The sequence below is a fragment of the Oncorhynchus mykiss genome, chromosome 17 (genome assembly GCF_013265735.2).
Source record: "Oncorhynchus mykiss isolate Arlee chromosome 17, USDA_OmykA_1.1, whole genome shotgun sequence".
Lineage (NCBI taxonomy): Eukaryota > Metazoa > Chordata > Actinopteri > Salmoniformes > Salmonidae > Oncorhynchus > Oncorhynchus mykiss.
In genome coordinates, this window is record NC_048581.1 from 89272706 (window position 1) to 89295008 (window position 22303).

The window sequence follows — 22303 nt, forward strand, 5'->3', positions numbered from 1 at the left end:
CAATGAAAAAATGTATATATCTTTTTGCTAAATTAACTATTTCTTTGTGGATTTTGGAATGTGCTTGGAGTGCTGGAAGATCCACTTGTGACCAAGTTTCAGCCATCTTGCAGAGGCAACCAATCCTGGTATTTGGTTCATGATGCCGTCGTTGACCTTAAGAAGGACCCCAGTATCAGTGGAAGCAAAATAGCCCCATGACATCAAAGATCAACCACCATATTTTACAGTAGGAATGGGGTTCTGTCGTTCTGCCCCCTGAACAAAGGCAGTTAACCCACTGTTCCTAGGCCGTCATTGAAAATAAGAATTTGTTCTTAATTGACTTGCCTAGTTCAATAAAGGTCAAATAAAAAAATCCTTCACGAGATACATTAAATCAAGAACAATATAAGATGCAGGGCTGAAGGGAGTTATAGTTTACATTAAGCAAATATTCAACCTAGTTCAGTGCAGAAATAATGGTATTTAACTACAACGACCCTAATCCATTGCGCCTGTTCTTTTCCGGCAGAGACGGATACACTTTTTTCCCTGCTACATTAGGGTTAGATGCACACAGACCACATGAGAGAGGAATGTACACAACACAACAACGAAAGAGAGAGAGAGAGAGGGAGGGAGGGAGGGAGGGAGAGAGAGAGAGAGAGAGAGAGAGAGAGAGGGAGGGAGGGAGAGAGAGAGAGAGAGAGAGAGAGAGAGAGAGAGAGAGAGAGAGAGAGAGAGAGAGAGAGAGAGAGAGAGAGAGAGAGAGAGAGAGAGAGAGAGAGAGAGAGAGAGAGAGAGAGAGAGAGAGAGAGAGAGAGAGAGAGAGAGAGAGAGAGAGAGAGAGAGAGAGAGAGAGAGAGAGAGAGAGAGAGAGAGAGAGAGAGAGAGAGAGAGAAAAACAGACAGACAGACAGACCGACCGACCGACCGACCATCTACTGAAAAACTGGTAAAGTGATTGTCAGACAACTCTGTACCTCGGCAGCCTATCTAAATAGGATGACTAAAGACATTACAGTGTGGGGAGAACAGAGACAGATGGTTGGCTGGTTGTGTAACAGTATAACTTTAGACCGTCCCCTCGCCCATACCGGGGCGCAAACCAGGGACCCTCTGCACACATCAACAACAGTCACCCTCGAAGCATCGTTACCCATCGCTCCACAAAAGCCGCGGCCCTTGCAGAGCAAAGGGGGAACTACTACTTCAAGGTCTCAGAGCAAGTGACGTCACCGATTGAAACGCTATTTAGCGCGCACCACCGCTAACTAAGCTAGCCGTTTCACATCCGTTACAGTTGGCATTAAAATGTGGGGGGAACAGAGACAACGTTGGATGGTTGGCTGGTTGGATGGTTGGCTGGTTGGCTGGCTGCTACTGCCTGAGGAGAGATGAGATGATGACTTTAAGAAATGAAAAATAATAAAATAATAAAACTAAACTAACTAAACGAAATAAATAGAACTGAAATATTTGATTGTTTCATAGTCATGTCCTATTTTATTTTGTGGACCTGACAGAGACAATGGAATGTTTTCAATGTTTCAGTAATTGGAATGTTCACTTATTGGCTTTGGAATTTCTATAAAAAAAATCTCTGATATTTTTTATATCATTATTTCACAATGCATTTAATGTTTAAAAATATTTTACAAACGAAATCGAGAACAGTGATTCTTTAAAAGAATTATCAAACCAGAATCAAACTGACCTGAAAGATCACTAACAAACAGTACAATTATCTTTGGTCTCTTTACTATATCAGACCATCTGTTGTGTGCTGTCTGATCCCTCCTGCTGCTTTGTGGAGCTCTGCTATCCGGCTTGAGCCCGACGGGCCCCGACATTATACATCAGGGCCTGTTTTTTCATCAATAACTAGGGTACGGGTAGGGCTCGGGTCTCACTAACATTATTAAGCTGAGCCATTTGCTCGTGCTCTGCTGTTCAGTACAAATCACATCTGACTAACTAAGATCATAACATTGGTGTCAGAAGTGCTTCAACCTCATCAAATATAGAAACAGGAGAGATTGTTTCACGCAAAAAATAATGTTTCTTGAGTTATGTTGGGAGTTTAGAGTGACGAAAAGTAGCTAACAGCCAACTGCTCTCTCATGTCTCGTCATTGAGCAGAGCAGCCCAAGCGCAGGCGTTGCTATGGAAACTCAGAGCCGCCGTGAGCAGAGTGCAGGGAGCGAGAGACAGACAGAGAGGAACAGCTAATGGATTTACTAAGTTATTTCTGATTTTGGGTTCCGGGCAGAGCCGGGCCTTTTACATTTAGCAGAAGCAATCTGGCAGGTTTGCTGGCAACCTGGCAACCTGAACGTCTTGAGCACGGGTAGGGGTAGGACCTGAACGTCGTAGGGCATGGGTAGGACATGAACGTCATAGGGCACGGGTAGGTTTAGGACCTGAACGTTATAAGGCATGGGTAGGGTTAGGACCTAGGACCAAGCCTCCCCAGCTTCTCCTTTACCCAAATCCAGATAGCAGATGTTCTGAAAGAGCTGCAAAACCTGGACCCGTACAAATCAGCTGGGCTTGACAATCTGGACCCTCTATTTCTGAAACTATCCGCCGCCATTGTCGCAACCCCTATTACCAGCCTCTTCAACCTCTCTTTCATATCGTCTGAGATCCCCAAGGATTGGAAAGCTGCCGCAGTCATCCCCCTCTTCAAAGGGGGAGACACCCTGGACCCAAACTGTTACAGACCTATATCCATCCTGCCCTGCCTATCTAAGGTCTTTGAAAGCCAAGTCAACAAACAGGTCACTGACCATCTCGAATCCCACCGTACCTTCTCCGCTGTGCAATCTGGTTTCAGAGCTGGTCACGGGTGCACCTCAGCCACGCTCAAGGTACTAAACGATATCATAACCGCCATCGAAAAAAGACAGTACTGTGCAGCCGTCTTCATCGACCTGGCCAAGGCTTTCGACTCTGTTAGGACCTGAACGTCATAGGGCATGGGTAGGGTTAGGACCTGAACATTGTAGGGCATGGGTAGGGTTAGGACCTGAACGTTGTAGGGCATGGGTAGGGGTAGGACCTGAACGTCGTAGGGCATGGGTAGGGTTAGGACCTGAACGTTGTAGGGCATGGGTAGGGTTAGGCCCTGAACGTTGTAGGGCATGGGTAGGGGTAGGACCTGAACGTCGTAGGGCATGGGTAGGGTTAGGACCTGAACGTTGTAGGGCATGGGTAGGGTTAGGCCCTGAACGTTGTAGGGCATGGGTAGGGGTAGGACCTGAATGTCGTAGGGCATGGGTAGGGTTAGGACCTGAACGTTGTAGGGCATGGGTAGGGTTAGGACCTGAACGTCGTAGGGCATGGGTAGGGGTAGGACCTGAACGTTGTAGGGCATGGGTAGGGTTAGGACCTGAACGTTGTAGGGCATGGGTAGGGTTAGGACCTGAACGTCGTAGGGCATGGGTAGGGTTAGGACCTGAACGTTGTAGGGCATGGGTAGGGCGATGAGTTTCTCTCTCTTTCATACAAACCTATAAAGAGGAGCGCCCAGAATGTGTTTTGTGCTTGGAAGTGCTGAGTAATGAGTCTCTCATAACGAACAAATTAAAACGATACGTCCTGACCAAACATCCACGGCATGACGGTAAACCCAGGAAGTTCTTTCAGAACAGGGCAGAATGCTTCAGGAAACAGGGCTTCGGGAAACAGGGCTTCAGGAAACAGGGCTTCAGGAAACAGGGCTTCGACCGTGGAAAAGTAAGTCAGCTAGCAAGGTATTGTTGTCATTTTATAACAGGTGATGATGATAAGCAGTAATAAGCAGATACTAACTAACTCTCAGTAGTAGATGTGCGTTTCTCTTTCTAACAATCCCCTGGCCTTGTACACAGCTAATAGTTAACGTTAACCCAAGTTAGCTAACTGGTGCAACCCTAAGTAACAGTACAGATGAAGATGAACAATGACCAGGCCTACTGTACATCTTACTGTAGAAATGATCAGGTCTACTGTACATCTTACTGTAGAAATGATCAGGCCTACTGTACATCTTACTGTAGAAATGATCAGGCCTACTGTACATCTTACTGTAGAAATGATCAGGCCTACTGTACATCTTACTGTAGAAATGATCAGGTCTACTGTACATATTACTGTAGAAATGATCAGGCCTACTGTACATCTTACTGTAGAAATGATCAGGTCTACTGTACATCTTACTGTAGAAATGACCAGGCCTACTGTAGATCTTACTGTAGAAATGATCAGGCATACTGTACATCTTACTGTAGAAATGATCAGGTCTACTGTACATCTTAATGTAGAAATGATCAGGCCTGTGATTGTTGAAAACAAGTTTAGGTTGGAACTGTTGCTATTAAAATACAATAATAATAGTTTTTCTGAACTGGAATAAACTGATTGAAGCGAGATGCTTTTTGAGGCAAACCCAGCAGGAAGTGGTCTCCTGCCTGACTGAGAAAGCGGTAGATATTCTGATCCAGTTTGGCACCACACATCTATGTCAGTCAGTGTTGTCAACTCTGACATACTTAAAAAATAAGTATAGAAACAGACTCAATGGTGAGCATCACCTCAGTGTTACACAGTCAGAAACAGACTCAATGGTGAGCATCACCTCAGTGTTACACAGTCAGAAACAGACTCAATGGTGAGCATCACCTCAGTGTTACACAGTCAGAAACAGACTCAATGGTGAGCATCACCTCAGTGTTACACAGTCAGAAACAGACTCAATGGTGAGCATCACCTCAGTGTTACACAGTCAGAAACAGACTCAATGGTGAGCATCACCTCAGTGTTACACAGTCAGAAAAAGACTCAATGGTGAGCATCACCTCAGTGTTACACAGTCAGAAACAGACTCAATGGTGAGCATCACCTCAGTGTTACACAGTCAGAAACAGACTCAATGGTGAGCATCACCTCAGTGTTACACAGTCAGAAACAGACTCAATGGTGAGCATCACCTCAGTGTTACACAGTCAGAAACAGACTCAATGGTGAGCATCACCTCAGTGTTACACAGTCAGAAACAGAGCCCAGAATAGACATGCTCTCATTAAGACTGTGTGTGTTTTCCGGTCTACATCTGTGTGATGTGATCATAACCACAACGTTCAGGGGAGGGGAGGACCTGAGCATCGTGGGAATGGGGAGGGGAGGACCTGAAAGTCGTGGGTATGGGGAAGGGAGGACCTGAGCATTGTGGGTATGGGGAGGGGAGGACCTGAGCATCGTGGTTATGGGGAAGGGAGGACCTGAGCATCGTGGGTATGGGGAGGGGAGGACCTGAGCATCCTGGTTATGGGGAAGGGAGGACCTGAGCATCGTGGGTATGGGGAGGGGAGGACCTGAGCATCCTGGTTATGGGGAGGGGAGGACCTGAAAGTCGTGGGTATGGGGAGGGGAGGACCTGAGCATCGTGGGTATTAAGTCGCTTGGGATGAAAGTGTCTACTAAAATGGCATATACCGGTATACCATATATTAGGGAATCAGTTAGCCACTCAGTCCAGCCAGTCAGCCAACCAGTCTGTCAGTCAGCCAGTCAGTCAGTCAGTCAGTCAGCCAGCCAGTCTGTCAGTAAGTGAGTCAGTGAGTCAGCCAGCCAGCCAGCCAGCCAGTCAGTTAATCAGCCAGCCAGCCAGCCAGTCAGTTAATCAGCCAGCCAGCCAGTCAGTTAATCAGTCACCAGCCAGTCAGTTAATCAGCCAGCCAGTCAGTCAGTTAATCAGTCAGCCAGCCAGTCAATTAATCAGTCAGCCAGTCAGTTAATCAGTCAGCAAGCCAGCCAGTCAGTTAATCATTCAGCCAGCCAGTCAATTAATCAGTCAGCCAGCCAGTCAGTTAATCAGTCAGCCAGCCGTCAGTTAATCAGCCAGCCAGTCAGTCAGTTAATCAGTCAGCCAGCCAGTCAATTAATCAGTCAGCCAGCCCGTAGCCAGTCAGCCAGCCAGTCAGTTAATCAGTCAGCCAGTCAATCAGCCAACCAGTCAGTTAATTAGTCAGTCAGCCAGCCAGTCAGTTAATCAGTCAGCCTGTCAGTCAGCCAGCCAGTCAATCAGTCAGTCACTCAGTCAGTTAATCAGTCAGTCAGCCAATCAGTCAGTTAATCAGTCAGTCAGTTAATCAGTCGGTCAGTTAATCAGCCAGTAGCCAGTCAGTCAGCCAGCCAGTCAGTCAGTTAATCAGTCAGCCAGCCAGTAGCCAGTCAGTTAATTAGTCAGCCAGCCAGTCAGTTAATCAGTTAATCAGTCAGTCAGTTAATCAGTCAGTCAGTTAATCAGTCGGTGAGTTAATCAGTCAGTCAGCCAGTAGCCAGTCAGTCAGCCAGCCAGTCAGTTAATCAGTCAGCCAGCCAGTAGCCAGTCAGTTAATTAGTCAGCCAGCCAGTCAGTTAATCAGTCAGCCTGTCAGTCAGCCAGCCAGTCAATCAGTCAGCCACTCAGTCCAGCCAGCCAGCCAGTCTGTCAGTAAGTCAGTCAACCAGCCAGTTAATCAGTAAGTCAGTCAGTTAATCAGCCAGTCAGTCAGTTAATCAGTCAGTCAATCAGTTAATCAGTCAGTCAGTCTGTTAATCAGTCAGTCAGTTAATCAGTCAGTCAGTCATTTAATCAGTCAGCTAGTCAGTTAATCAGTCAGCCACTCAGTTAATCGGTCAGTCAGTCAGTTCATCAGCCAGTCAGTTAATCAGTCAGCCAGTCAGGTAATCAGCCCGTTAGTCAGTTAAAAAGTCAGTCAGACAGTTAATCAGTCAATCAGTGAGTCAGTTAATCAGTCAGTTAATCAGCCAGTCAGTCAGTTAATCAGTCGGTCAGCCAGTCAGTTAAAACGTCAGTCAGCCAGTCAGTTAATCAGTCAGTTCATCAGTCAGTCAGTCAGTTAATCAGTCAGCCAGTCAGTCAGTTAAATCAGTCAGTTAATCAGTCAGTCCGTCAGTTAATCAGTCAGTCAGTTTCAGTTAGCCAGTCAGTTAATCAGCCAGTCATTCAGTTAATCAGTCAGTCAGCCAGCCAGTCAGTTAAATAGTTAGTCAGTCAGTTAATCAGTCAGCCAGCCAATAGCCAGTCAGTTAATTAGTCAGCCAGCCAATCAGTTAATCAGTCAGCCACTCAGTCCAGCCAGCCAGTCTGTCAGTAAGTCAGTCAGTCAGCCAGCCGGCCAGTTAATCAGCTAGTCAGTCAGTTAATCAAGTCAGTCAGTCAGTTAATCAGTCAGTCAGTTAATCAGTCAGCCACTCAGTTAATCGGTCAGTCAGTCAGTTAGTCAGTCAGTCAGACAATCATTCATGCAGTTAATCAGTCAGCCAGTCAGTCAGTCAGTTAGTCAGTCAGTTAATCAGTCAGTCAGTCAGTTAATCAGTCAGTCAGTCAGTTAATCAAGTCAGTCAGTCAGTCAGTTAATCAGTCAGTCAGTCAGTTAATCAGTAAGTCAGTTAATCAGTCAGTTAATCAGTCAGTCAGTCATTTAATCAGTCAGCTAGTCAGTTAATCAGTCAGTTAATCAGTCAGTCAGTCAGTTAATCAGTCAGCTTGTCAGTTAATCAGTCAGCCACTCAGTTAATCGGTCAGTCAGTCAGTTAGTCAGTCAGTCAGACAATCATTCATGCAGTTAATCAGTCAGCCAGTCAGTCAGTCAGTTAGTCAGTCAGTTAATCAGTCAGTCAGTCAGTTAATCAGTCAGTCAACCAGCCAGTCAGTTAAAAAGTCAGTCAGTCGGTTAATCAGTCTGTCAGTTAATCAGTCAGTCCATCAGTTAATCAGTCAGTCAGTTTCAGCCAGCCAGTCAGTTAATCAGCCAGTCAGCCAGCCAGTCAGTTAAATAGTCAGTCAGTCAGTCAATCAGTCAGCCAGCCAGTCAGTTAATCAGCCAGTCAGTCAGTTAAAAAGTCAGTAAGCCAGTCAGTTAATCAGTCAGTTCATCAGTCAGTTAATCAGTCAGTCGGTCAGTCAGTTAAATCAGTCAGTCAGTCAGTTAATCAGTCAGCCACTCAGTTAATCGGTCAGTCAGTCAGTTAGTCAGTCAGTCAGACAATCATTCATGCAGTTAATCAGTCAGCCAGTCAGTCAGTCAGTTAGTCAGTCAGTTAATCAGTCAGTCAGTCAGTTAATCAGTCAGTCAGTCAGTTAATCAAGTCAGTCAGTCAGTCAGTTAATCAGTCAGTCAGTCAGTTAATCAGTAAGTCAGTTAATCAGTCAGTTAATCAGTCAGTCAGTCATTTAATCAGTCAGCTAGTCAGTTAATCAGTCAGTTAATCAGTCAGTCAGTCAGTTAATCAGTCAGCTTGTCAGTTAATCAGTCAGCCACTCAGTTAATCGGTCAGTCAGTCAGTTAGTCAGTCAGTCAGACAATCATTCATGCAGTTAATCAGTCAGCCAGTCAGTCAGTCAGTTAGTCAGTCAGTTAATCAGTCAGTCAGTCAGTTAATCAGTCAGTCAACCAGCCAGTCAGTTAAAAAGTCAGTCAGTCGGTTAATCAGTCTGTCAGTTAATCAGTCAGTCCATCAGTTAATCAGTCAGTCAGTTTCAGCCAGCCAGTCAGTTAATCAGCCAGTCAGCCAGCCAGTCAGTTAAATAGTCAGTCAGTCAGTCAATCAGTCAGCCAGCCAGTCAGTTAATCAGCCAGTCAGTCAGTTAAAAAGTCAGTAAGCCAGTCAGTTAATCAGTCAGTTCATCAGTCAGTTAATCAGTCAGTCGGTCAGTCAGTTAAATCAGTCAGTTAATCGGTCTGTCAGTCAGTCAGTCAGTTAATCAGTCAGTCAGTCAGTCAGTCAGTCAGTTAATCAGTCAGTCAGTCAGTCAGTTAAATAAGTCAGTTAATCAGTCAGTCAGTTAATCAGTCAGTCAGTCAGTCAGTCAGGTAATCAGTCAGTTAATCAGTCAGTCAGTCAGTTAATCAGTCAGTCAGTGGGCTGTTGAATAATTCATCCTATGTGTCTCTGTCAGAGCTGACAGGAGGGAGGGAGGGAGTGAGGGGGAGAGAGAGTGAGAGGGGGAGAATATTGCTGAAGGTGGATAGTGAGCCTTTATTCTCACAGAGCCCCAAGCTCTTCAATGTACTGTACTGTATGTATTTTTACATGTTTAATTCATTCATTTGTTTTTAAACACAATAGGTAGTTTGTGCTCAGCAGAGATCAAGAGAGAGAGAATTGGAAAGCAGTTGAGTTGGAGAGGAGAGGGAGGGAGAGAGGCGAAGAAGGAGAGGGAGAGAGAGAGTGGAAGGAGAGGGAGAGAGAGAGGGGAGGAAGGAGAGGGAGAGAAAGAGATGGGAAGAAGGAGAGGGAGGGAGAGAGGAAAGAAGAAGAGGGAGAGAGGAAGCGGGGAGGAAGGAGAGGGAGAGAGAGAGGGGAGGAAGGAGAGGGAGAGAGAGAGGAGGAAGGAGAGGGAGGGAGAGAGAGAGGGGAGGAAGGAGAGGGAGATAGAGAGAGAGGGGAGGAAGGAGAGGGATGGAGAGAGGGGAGGAAGGAGAGGGAGAGAGAGAGGGGAGGAAAGAGAGGGAGAGAGAAAGGGGAGGAAGGAGAGGGGGGAGAGAGGGGAGGAAGGAGAGGGAGAGAGAGAGGGGAGGAAGGAGAGGGAGAGAAAGAGGGGAGGAAGGAGAGGGGGGAGAGAGGGGAGGAAGGAGAGGGAGAGAGAGGGGAGGAAGGAGAGGGAGAGAGAAAGGGGAGGAAGGAGAGGGGGGAGAGAGGGGAGGAAGGAGAGAGAGAGGGGAGGAAGGAGAGGGAGAGAAAGAGGGGAGGAAGGAGAGGAGGGAGAGAGGGGAGGAAGGAGAGGGAGAGAAAGAGGGGAGGAAGGAGAGGGGGGGAGAGAGGGGAGGAAGGAGAGGGAGAGACGGAGAGTTATTCTGCACGTCTCATCTTAGACTGCATACAAATCATCTGTAGGTCTCGCTGCTTCATGAAGGAGAATAGTTTCGCTTCCTTCTCTTTGTTACAAGCTTTGGGCTCTCTCTTTCTCTCTCTCCCTCTCTCTCCCTCTCTCTCTCCCTCTTACTCTAACTATATCTCTCTCTTCCTGTCTTTTTTTCTCTCTCTTTCTCCTCTTTCTCCCTCACTCACTCTCTGTCTCTGTCACTGTCTCTCTCTCTCTCTCTCTCTCTCTCTCTCTCTCTCTCTCTCCCTCTCTCTCTCCCTCTTACTCTAACTATATCTCTCTCTTCCTGTCTTTTTTTCTCTCTCTTTCTCCTCTTTCTCCCTCACTCACTCTCTGTCTCTGTCACTGTCTCTCTCTCTGTCTCTCTCTCTCTCTCTCTCTCTCTCTCTCTCTCTCTGTCTCTCTCTGTCTCTCTCTGTCTCTCTCTCTGTTTCTCTCTCTGTCTCTCTGTCTCTCTCTCTCTCTCTCTCTCGCTCTCTCTCTCTCTCTCTCTCTCTCTCTGTCTCTCTCTCTGTCTCTCTCTCTCTCTCAACAAAAAGATGGTTGTTCATGAAAATATATTTTGTATTTCGCATCTCAAACTTTTTTTCTAAGGCAATGGGTCATACACTATAAATCCCAGTGTGTTTTGTTCCATAATGTCACAGTGTCCTCACCTGGATTTATAAAGACACAAAGAGTTTCCCAGGTATGATAATAACACTTGGTGACTCTATTCTACTTCCTCTTATTCATAAGCTACTGTTATATCAATTCAATTCAATTCAAGGGGCTTTATTGGCATGGGAAACATGTGTTAACATTGCCAAAGCAAGTGAGGTAGATAATATATAAAGTGAATATATAAAGTGAAATAAACAATAAAAATTAACAGTAAACATTACACATACAGAGGTTTCAAAACAATAAAGACATTACAAATGTCATATTATATATATATATACAGTGTTTTAACAATGTACAAATGGTTAAGGTATACAAGGGAAAATAAATAAGCATAAATATGGGTTGTATTTACAATGGTGTGTGTTCTTCACTGGTTGCCCTTTTCTCGTGGCAACAGGTCACAAATCTTGCTGCTGTGATGGCACACTGTGGAATTTCACCCAGTAGATATGGGAGTTCATCAAAATTGGATTTTTTTTTTTTTTAGAATTCGTTTTTTTAGAATTCGTTTGTCTGCCTACGGCGGCCTTTCTCAATAGCAAGGCTATGCTCACTGAGTCTGTACATAGTCAAAGCTTTCCTTAAGTTTGGGTCAGTCACAGTGGTCCGGTATTCTGCCGCTGTGTACTCTCTGTGTAGGGCCAAATAGCATTCTAGTTTGCTCTGTTTTTTTGTTAATTCTTTCCAAAGTGTCAAGTAATTATCTTTTTGTTGTCTCATGATTTGGTTGGGTCTAATTGTGTTGCTGTCCTGGGGCTCTGTGAGGTCTGTTTGTGTTTGTGAACAGAGTCCCAGGACCAGCTTGCTTAGGGGACTCTTCTCCAGGTTCATCTTTCTGTAGGTGATGGCTTTGTTATGGAAGGTTTGGGAATCGCTTCCTTTTAGGGGGTTGTAGAATTTATCGTCTGTTTTCTGGATTCCGTCGTATGTTTTACCACCAACACTTTCCATCAGTTTGTATAGCCTCATGCCACCATCTCACCCTCATGCCAAATTGATTCGAAGGCTTTTTTAAAAATCAACAAAGCATGAGAAGACTTTGCCTTTGTTTTGGTTTGTTTGGTTGTCAATTAGGGTGTGCAGGGTGAATACATGGTCTGTTGTAAGGTAATTTGGTAAAAAGACAATTTGGCATTTGCTCAGTACATTGTTTTCATTGAGGAAATATACGAGTCTGCTGTTAATGATAATGCAGAGGATTTTCCCAAGGTTGCTGTTGACGCATATTCCACGTTAATTATTGGGGTCAAATTTGTCTCCACTTTTGTAGATTGGGGTGATCAGTCCTTGTTTCCAAATATTGGGGAAGATGCCAGAGCTGAGGATGATGTTAAAGAGTTTTAGTATAGCCAATTGGAATTTGTTGTCTGTATATTTGATCATTTCATTAAGGATACAATCAACACCACAGGCCTTTTTGGGTTTGAGGGTCTTTATCTCTCTCTCTCTCTCTCTCTCTCTCTCTCTCTCTCTCTCTCTCTCTCTCTCTCTCTATCTGTCTCTCTCTCTCTCCCTCTCTCTCTCTCTCTGTCTCTCTCTCTCTTTCTTCAAGAATATATTCCTCATAATAAGCGCTCATACAGGGACTCCCTCCCAGTCAAACTGGTGACCCATGGACTCCCTCCCAGGCTGGCTGGTGACCCAGGGACTCCCTCCCAGTCAAACTGGTGACCCAGGGACCCCCTCCCAGGCTGGCTGGTGACCCAGGGACCCCCTCCCAGGCAGGCTTGTGCAAACAGGTGACCCAGGGACTCCCTCCCAGGCAGGCTGGTGACCCAGGGACTCCCCCCCAGGCTGGCTGGGGACCCAGGGACCCCCTCCCAGGCAGGCTTGTGCAAACTGGTGACCCAGGAACCCCCTTCCATGCAAACTGGCGACCCAGGGACCTTCTCGCAGGCAATCTGGTGACTCAGGGACCCCCTTCCATGCAAACTGGCGACCCAGGGACCTTCTCGTAGGCAATCTGGTGACTCAGGGACCCCCTTCCATGCAAACTGGCGACCCAGGGACCTTCTCGCAGGCAATCTGGTGACCCAGGGACCCCCTTCCAGACGAACTGGCGAACTGCCGAAAAGGAAGTGTGAACTCTAACAGCCTATTAGCTAGAAAGGTACTTCCAATCACATTTTCGCTAAGTCAGCAGCCAGCGACACTTGATGGGACTGCTATTGAAGAGAGATGTCAGATACTCCAGTGAGTGGAATTACCTAAATTTTAGGAGTTAAGAAATAGTTGACATCCTTAGAAAGATGCACTCATCTTTTCTACTGTTATTCTAAATGTGTTTATTCTGTTGTTGCTAGCGTATTCTTTTTTTGCTAGAGTATTCTGTTGTTGCTAGAGTATTCTGTTGTTGCTAGAGTATTCTGTTGTTGCTAGAGTATTCTGTTGTTGTTAGGAGTTTTCTGTTGTTGCTAGAGTATTCTGTTGTTGCTAGAGTATTCTGTTGTTGTTACAAATATTCATAAAAACATTTTTTTTAAACATATTTTTTTTAAACATCTTTTAAAACAATAGTTGACCTTTTCCTGTATTGGGCAAATCTTTCAGACTATAGTCATTTTTCATCAGACACTCTTCACCAAAGCAATGTTATTTCCACATTTGGGTTTTATCTTAGCAAGACAAGAATGACAAATACAGTAGGGTTTGGAATTCCATTTGATTGGCTCATATTTTGTGCTAAAATAAAGGTTTTAGGTTTTGAATCTAGCAGACAGTCTTATCGAGGCCGAGGTTACCTTTTTGTTTTATCAAAGCAAGAGAAGAAACACACCTACTGCGCTGTAGGGTTGTCTGTGTACCTATTTCACTTAACTGGCTGATATTTTGTGTTGAATGTTGGGTTTCTCTCTGTGCTCCAATCTTCCCCCAGCCAGGCAGCATCAGTGTTCTCCCCGGGGATGGGTTCTTGCCTATTAGAGCAGATCAACCCTCCTTACCTCAATCTGATCCCACACAGAGAGAGGGATCAATTGGCTGGCTGGGAGGGACGGGGGAACAGGGGGACAACCTGTCACTGAAACAGAGACGGCCAAGGGAGGGACAGGCTCTGTTCCCAATATCCATACTGCCGTACAACTTAGGAGGAAGTAGTGCGATGATAATTTGTTTTGTATCTTACAGACCATCCTAGCATGTCCTGGAGACAACGTTGTCCTTTTTAAAAGACGGTATTATGTTCTTAACCTATCAGAGTCTAAGCCAAGGGAGGGGTCTAAGCCAAGGGAGGGGTCTAAGCCAATGGAGGGGTCTAAGCCAATGGAGGGGTCTAAGCCAATGGAGGGGTCTAAGCCAAGGGAGGGGTCTAAGCCAAGGGAGGGCTCTAAGCCAAGGGAGGGGTCTAAGACAAGGGAGGGGTCTAAGACAAGGGAGGGGTCTAAGACAAGGGAGGGGTCTAAGCCAAGGGAGGGGTCTAAGCCAAGGGAGGGGTCTAAGACAAGGGAGGGGTCTAAGACAAGGGAGGGGTCTAAGACAAGGGAGGGGTCTAAGCCAAGGGAGGGGTCTAAGACAAGGGAGGGGTCTAAGCCAGAGGAGGGGTCTAAGACAAGGATCATTTAAATATTTGATTTTGAATTTTAAGACCTTTTGAAGATTTGCCCAAAATATATACAACAATTATTGTTATTAATTTTTGAATTTTACCCCGTTTTTCTCCCCAATTTCATGGTATCCAATTGTTTAGTAGCTACTATCTTGTCTCATCGCTACAACTCCCGTACGGGCTCGGGAGAGACGAAGGTTGAAAGTCATGCGTCCTCCGATACACAACCCAACCAAGCCGCACTGCTTCTTAACACAGCGCGCCTCCAACCCGGAAGCCAGCCGCACCAATGTGTCGGAGGAAACACTGTGCACCTGGCAACCTTGGTTAGCGCGCACTGCGCCCGGCCCGCCACAGGAGTCGCTGGTGCACGATGAGACAAGGACATCCCTACCGGCCAAACCCTCCCTAACCCGGACGACGCTAGGCCAATTGTGCGTCGCCCCACGGACCTCCCGGTCGCGGCCGGTTACGACAGAGCCTGGGCGCGAACCCAGAGTCTCTGGTGGCACAGCTGGCGCTGCAGCGCCCTTAACCCGGGAGGCCTATACAACAATTATTTGATGAAAATTATTTTGGGCCTGGCTATTAGTCATACAAACGCATTGAATTAGAGATAGTCCTTACTGCTATTAGCCAATAGAAACACATTGAATAACAGATAGTCCTTACTGCTATTAGCCAATAGTATCAGTACCTACAGGCCAGGTCAGTTACCTACAGTCCAGGTCAGTATCTACTATACCTCAGCTTCCTTCTGTATTACAGCTAGAGGTGATTTCCATTGTGATTCTACCCAGCCTCCTCACCCACTCTCATCCATTCTAAAACGACAGGCTCCTTAACCTAGCTGATCTACCCCCCCCCCCCTAATTAAAGTCCTTCTGCTTTTCATCTGAACCTCTCGTCTACTGACTGTCTATCCAGCTACACATTTATATTGTTCGTCTTTCCATGCCCACTCATTCACCATCAGAGGCACTTTATATTCTATAAAGTCTCAAATAACATTGAGCTAATTAGCTTCCTGAGCTAACCTGCGTCGTTGTTAAGAGTTCCTATCTGTCTGTGCTGATTGTTTACCTCACGCTACAGACATAGGCTCAGCAGTGTGATGTCGTCGCCGTACACAGTCGGGTGACCTCCCGCTGGCAGATATCCATAGCAACGGCGTCGGCGATCACATAGTGGTCAGCGTTGGGAGAAACGGTTGTTTATTTGTTGTTGTTGTTGTTTATCTCTGTAAGCAGGGGGGGGGGGGGGTGCAGCGGTCTAAGGCACTGCATCTCTCAGTGTTAGACGTATCGCTACAGACTCTGGTTTGATTCCAGGCTGTATCACAACCCGGCCTTGATTGGGAGTCCCATAGGGCTGCGCACAATTGGCCCAGCGTCGTCTGGGTTAGGGTTTGGCCCGGGGAAGTCCGTCATTGTCAATAAGAATTTGTTTTTAATTGACTTGCCTAGTTAAATAAAGGTTAAATAAATAAAAAAATAAAACAATTCGCTGGCTTTACCTTTGAGCTGGTGACTCATAATGTACCAAGCTCTATTTCAGGAGACTTCTGCTATTAATATCTACAACATCATATTAATAGATGACGTCTTTGATTCCACTTTACTTTAATTTAGGACAAATTCATATTCTCCAGTTTTTATTTTATATTTTTTTAATATAGAATACCATCATGAAGGATATATTAAGGCTGTTGCCAGACAGATGCACCATTATCTGTTAGGTTTCAGTGCTTCAGAATGATTTAGTTAGTCTTCTGAAAATGAAAAGAGTTGAATGGTGCTGTTTCTGTTAGACTAGTGGTCATCCGTGTGTAGAGGGGAAAGGGTTGCACCTCTGTGAATGAGTCTCAAATATAACCTATATAGTGTACTACTCTCTCTCCTCTCCTCTCCTCTCCTCTCCTCTCCTCTCCTCTCCTCTCCTCTCCTCTCCTCTCCTCTCCTCTCCTCTCCTCTCCTCTCCTCTCCTCTCCTCTCCTCTCCTCTCCTCTCCTCTCCTCTACTCATCACTAATCTCCATCCTCACTTGTACACTTCAAATCAGCTTTTCTTCTGGACTAGTGGTTGTGTGTGTGTGTGTGTGTGTATCTAGTGTGTGTGTATCTAGTGTGTCTGTGTGTGTGTGTGTGTGTGTGTGTGTGTGTGTGTGTGTGTGTGTGTGTGTGTGTGTGTGTGTGTGTGTGTGTGTGTGTGTGTGTGTGTGTGTGTGTATCTAGGGAGAGCATCTTTTATTAAGGCAGTTTGTCACAGGTCAGTGCTCCTCCATCCCTCTGGCTACATACCTAGATAATAAAGCTTCCTTCCTCATTATGTACCAAAGAAACAAGCAGCATTATTTATGTTCTGTGTGTGCGTGTGTCTGTGTGTGTGTGTGTGTGTGCGCGCGTGCGTGTGTGTGTGCGCGCGCGTGTGTGTGTGTGTGCATGCGTGTGTGTGTGCGCGTGTGTGTGTGTGTGTCTCTCTACTGAGAGCGTGACTATGAGGACTGTTTCAGGGATTCTCCATGGTGGCTCACCCTGGCTGGGGTGCTGTGGCGTGAGGACGGGCAGGCAGAGCTGCTCAGAGAGATGAATACCAGACCGGCTGGCAGACACACACACACTGCATAGAGACATGGTTGCTCACGTTAAAATCTTATCTGTGAGGTTTTTAAAAAGCTTCTTAATTTTTGTCATTTTCTTTTATGACATTTCTTTACTTGATTTTTCTTCACAAAAAAAAATCCATCAACCCCTAAACAAATATCCATTAATTATAATCCCACGTAATGATTCACATTTTCTGTCGCTGCAGGATGATTTTCCTGCTGTAGCAAACTGGCTCAAATGAAGATCCACTTCACCAAATGCACAAAATAGGGTCCCTTTTACCCTGGAAAGGGTGGGTTTACTAGTGGCGTCTCACATTAAACCATTCGGCATACTTTGTGTTACGTTGCGACATGGTACATAATATATCCACACTGGTGTAGTGCTGTAGTCAGTCAAATCAAATCAAATCAAATCAAATTTTATTTGTCACACACACATGGTTAGCAGATGTTAATGCGAGTGTAGCGAAATGCTTGTGCTTCTAGTTCCGACAATGCAGTAATAACCAACAAGTAATCTAACTAACAATTCCAAAACTACTGTCTTGTCCACAGTGTAAGGGGATAAAGAATATGTACATAAGGATATATGAATGAGTGATGGTACAGAGCAGCATAGGCAAGATACAGTAGATGGTATCGAGTACAGTATGTACAAATGAGATGAGTATGTAAACAAAGTGGCATAGTTAAAGTGGCTAGTGATACATGTATTACATAAGGATACAGTCGATGATATAGAGTACAGTATATACGTATGCATATGAGATGAATAATGTAGGGTAAGTAACATTATATAAGGTAGCATTGTTTAAAGTGGCTAGTGATATATTTACATCATTTCCCATTATTAAAGTGGCTGTCCACACTGGTTTAGTGCTGTAGTCAGTCCACACTGGTGTGGTGCTGTAGTCAGTCCACACTGGTTTAGTGCTGTAGTCAGTCCACACTGGTTTAGTGCTGTAGTCAGTCCACACTGGTGTGGTGCTGCAGTCAGTCCACACTGGTTTAGTGCTGTAGTCAGTCCACACTGGTGTAGTGCTGTAGTCAGTCCACACTGGTGTAGTGTTGTAGTCAGTCCACACTGGTGTAGTGCTGTAGTCAGTCCACACTGGTGTAGTGCTGTAGTCAGTCCACACTGGTGTAGTGCTGTAGTCAGTCCACACTGGTGTAGTGCTGTAGTCAGTCCACACTGGTTTAGTGCTGTAGTCAGTCCACACTGGTGTAGTGCTGTAGTCAGTCCACACTGGTGTAGTGCTGTAGTCAGTCCACACTGGTGTAGTGCTGTAGTCAGTCCACACTGGTTTAGTGTTGTAGTCAGTCCACACTGGTGTAGTGCTGTAGTCAGTCCACACTGGTGTAGTGCTGTAGTCAGTCCACACTGGTTTAGTGCTGTAGTCAGTCCACACTGGTGTAGTGCTGTAGTCAGTCCACACTGGTGTAGTGCTGTAGTCAGTCCACACTGGTGTAGTGCTGTAGTCAGTCCACACTGGTGTAGTGCTGTAGTCAGTCCACACTGGCGTAGTGCTGTAGTCAGTCCACACTGGTGTAGTACGGTAGTCAGTCCACACTGGTGTAGTGCTGTAGTCAGTCCACACTGGTTTAGTGCTGTAGTCAGTCCACACTGGTGTAGTGCTGTAGTCAGTCCACACTGGTTTAGTGCTGTAGTCAGTCCACACTGGTGTAGTGCTGTAGTCAGTCCACACTGGTTTAGTGCTGTAGTCAGTCCACACTGGTGTAGTGCTGTAGTCAGTCCACACTGGTGTAGTACGGTAGTCAGTCCACACTGGTGTAGTGCTGTAGTCAGTCCACACTGGTTTAGTGCTGTAGTCAGTCCACACTGGTTTAGTGCTGTAGTCAGTCCATACTGGTGTAGTGCTGTAGTCAGTCCACACTGGTTTAGTGCTGTAGTCAGTCCACACTGGTGTAGTGCTGTAGTCAGTCCACACTGGTTTAATGCTGTAGTCAGTCCACACTGGTTTAGTGCTGTAGTCAGTCCACACTGGCGTAGTGCTGTAGTCAGTCCACACTGGTGTAGTGCTGTAGTCAGTCCACACTGGTTTAGTGCTGTAGTCAGTCCACACTGGTTTAGTGCTGTAGTCAGTCCACACTGGTGTAGTGCTGTAGTCAGTCCATACTGGTGTAGTGCTGTAGTCAGTCCACACTGGTTTAGTGCTGTAGTCAGTCCACACTGGTGTAGTGCTGTAGTCAGTCCATACTGGTGTAGTGCTGTAGTCAGTCCACACTGGTGTACTGCTGTAGTCAGTCCACACTGGTGTACTGCTGTAGTCAGTCCACACTGGTTTAGTGCTGTAGTCAGTCCACACTGGTGTACTGCTGTAGTCAGTCCACACTGGTTTAGTGCTGTAGTCAGTCCACACTGGTGTAGTGCTGTAGTCAGTCCACACTGGTGTAGTGCTGTAGTCAGTCCACACTGGTTTAGTGCTGTAGTCAGTCCACACTGGTGTAGTGCTGTAGTCAGTCCACACTGGCGTAGTGCTGTAGTCAGTCCACACTGGTGTAGTGCTGTAGTCAGTCCACACTGGTTTAGTGCTGTAGTCAGTCTACACTGGTGTAGTGCTGTAGTCAGTCCACACTGGCGTAGTGCTGTAGTCAGTCCACACTGGTGTAGTGCTGTAGTCAGTCCACACTGGTTTAGTGCTGTAGTCAGTCCACACTGGTTTAGTGCTGTAGTCAGTCCACACTGGTGTAGTGCTGTAGTCAGTCCACACTGGTTTAGTGCTGTAGTCAGTCCACACTGGTGTAGTGCTGTAGTCAGTCCACACTGGTTTAGTGCTGTAGTCAGTCCACACTGGTGTAGTGCTGTAGTCAGTCCACACTGGTTTAGTGCTGTAGTCAGTCCACACTGGTTTAGTGCTGTAGTCAGTCCACACTGGTGTAGTGCTGTAGTCAGTCCACACTGGTTTAGTGCGGTAGGCAGCAAAATACTGCGGCTCGGTCACCTAACAAATATCTTCTAATTTCTAACCTTTCTGGCTGTAGAAGTTATTATTGACCGACAGAAATAGTACCGTTTGGCCTAACGGACTAAATCTGGAATTTTTCACTCATTGCTCTGATGCTAACGACTACTACCGGAGGTGCTCTGTAGCCTCTTCAAATGGGAACACACATACAACCAATTTGTTTGTATACAATGCAGTCTGTTTGTACAATTCTGGTCAGTTACAATTCTGTTTGCACAATTGATATATATATAAAATTCCACAGCAAAGTCAAATTCTATCTTATATCTACATCTAATATCTATCAATGTCATGTCTTTACTCTCATTAAATTGAAGACTTCGTTTTTTTTATCAAAGATTCCCTGTAATTAGTATTACACGATCAAACTGACTAGTCATGTAACTATAATTAACTAGGAAGTTGGGGCACCAAGGAAAATATTCAGATTACAAAGTTATAATTTCCCAATATAACCTTTCAGATATTTTCATATCTGATCAATAGTCTTCTGATTAATTAATAATTTATTTTACCTCACGTTAGTCTCATTCCAAACGTCGTAAATTGTTGGTTATCTGCACGAACCTAGTCTTCACTATGAGTCATCCATACACCAATTGTCTTAAATCATTTATTTATTACTAACTAAGTAATTCACAGAAATGCATAAACAAACACAGTGAATATAGTTACATGAAATGATAGGAGAATGTGTCCTAGTGGGCTAAACCAGCATGGTGGCTTGTTAGACAAAAGGGAAGTGGGGGTCGACTGAGTTAATACAGAGTTAATAATTCTAACAATTGAAATGCTAATCCTTGACACATGAACACTCACTGATTCGGGAACAATTAGAATCAATATATATATTTACGCTCAGTGTGTCGTCTTGATCGCTGTTGAAAAGTTAGTTTCTGTTGGAGAGTTTCCGTCCTCTCTTTCTCTCTCATTTCAATTCAATTCAATTCAATTCAATTCAAGGGCTTTCTTGGCATGGGAAACGTGTTAACATTGCCAAAGCAAGTGAGGTAGATAATATATAAACTATAAAAAATAACAGTAAACATTACACATACAAAAGTTTCAAAACAATAAAGACATTACAAATGTCATATATATATATATATATATATGTGTCTCTTTCTCTCTCTCTCTCTCTGTCGTGGTTAGAGGGGATAGTTCAGAGCGACTTTCACTCATGTTGTTGTAGAATGGATGTTTCGGCGGTTGTCGTTCTTCGCATTCAATGATACCGAATTCCTAGCTGCAGACTAGTAATTAATATCAAAGACTTGTTCTTATTCTGTCGGTATCGATAGTCTAAGAGTTTAACCACGTGGGATGGTTAAAAGATTCAGCAATGGTCTGCAACCTTTGTCCTCCCGTGATTGAGAGAAACATGGTCTGCAACCTTTGTCCTCCCGTGATTGAGAGACATGGTCTGCAACCTTTGTCCTCCCGTGATTGAGAGAAACATGGTCTGCAACCTTTGTCCTCCCGTGATTGAGAGACATGGTCTGCAACCTTTGTCCTCCCGTGATTGAGTGAAATGGTCTACTGAGAATTTCTCAAAGTTTGTTTTTTTACGGAATTGCATAAAAGGGGCTGTCCCAGGATGCCTGACCCTAACTAGGCTCATGGGCGGTCCTCTGATTTAGTTCAACTCAAAAGGAAATTGGAGTATCCTTCATTAAACAGTCCAAAATCACATTACACAATTTTACAAACAGTATCATACTCACTCATTCATCTTATACAACAATTAGATGTAAACCTCATATCTGAGGCTATTATATAAACAGCGTTATGGTAATGTGGCCACACCGTCTCCCATGAGCTTCACCAAAATGTACCAAACGGACCAGTTCGTAGCTGGATTCTTCACCGATCTTTTATACCTTCTCCGGAACATGAACGTTGTTCGGACCTCAAGTTCTGTGAGGTGGAAGGAATTCCTTTGTTCTCTATGAAGATTCACTCTGTCTCTTCTACTGTGTGGCCATGAGGAGATAATCTCTTGGAGGAATTTACATCCTCACTGACCACAGCAGCCTGGTTGAATGAGCAGAGAGAGGCAGGGAGAGGGGGGATGGTGCTTGCTGTACCCAAAGAGGGCAACGTCATGACAACCTGTATAGAAGGTCATGCCAGTACAGAGACATTGTTCTACTGCATGCTACATTTAGTATGTTCACTGATCAATAATTGATATGAGAGTAGGATGATATCTGCAGAATGGGAATGACTGTCTATCTGTATATATAGATATTGAGAGATAACACCTCCATTACTGCTGCTGCTGGCACACACGCACACGCGCGCGCGCTCGCACGCACGCACGCAAACACACACACACACACACGGACACACACACACGCACAGACACACAGACACGCACGCACACACACACGCATGCACAGAAACACACACACACGCATGCACACACACACACACACAGACACACACACACACAGACACACACACACACACACAGACACACACGCACGCACACACACAGACACGCACGCACGCACACACGCACACACACGCACGCACAGACACACACAGACACAAACACACGCGTGAATCACCAGGGGTGCATCTCCATACCCCTAAAGGCAGCTCAGAGCTTCCTGAGAGTGTGAAGCTGACATGAAA

The 22303-nt window shown here is 45.4% G+C and overlaps 1 protein-coding gene across 1 annotated transcript in view; it reads left to right on the plus strand.

Moving 5' to 3' along the window:
* LOC110493302 (dedicator of cytokinesis protein 3) overlaps positions 1-22303 on the plus strand; it is a 359646-nt gene that overhangs the window by 109956 nt on the left and 227387 nt on the right. The window lies entirely within an intron of this gene.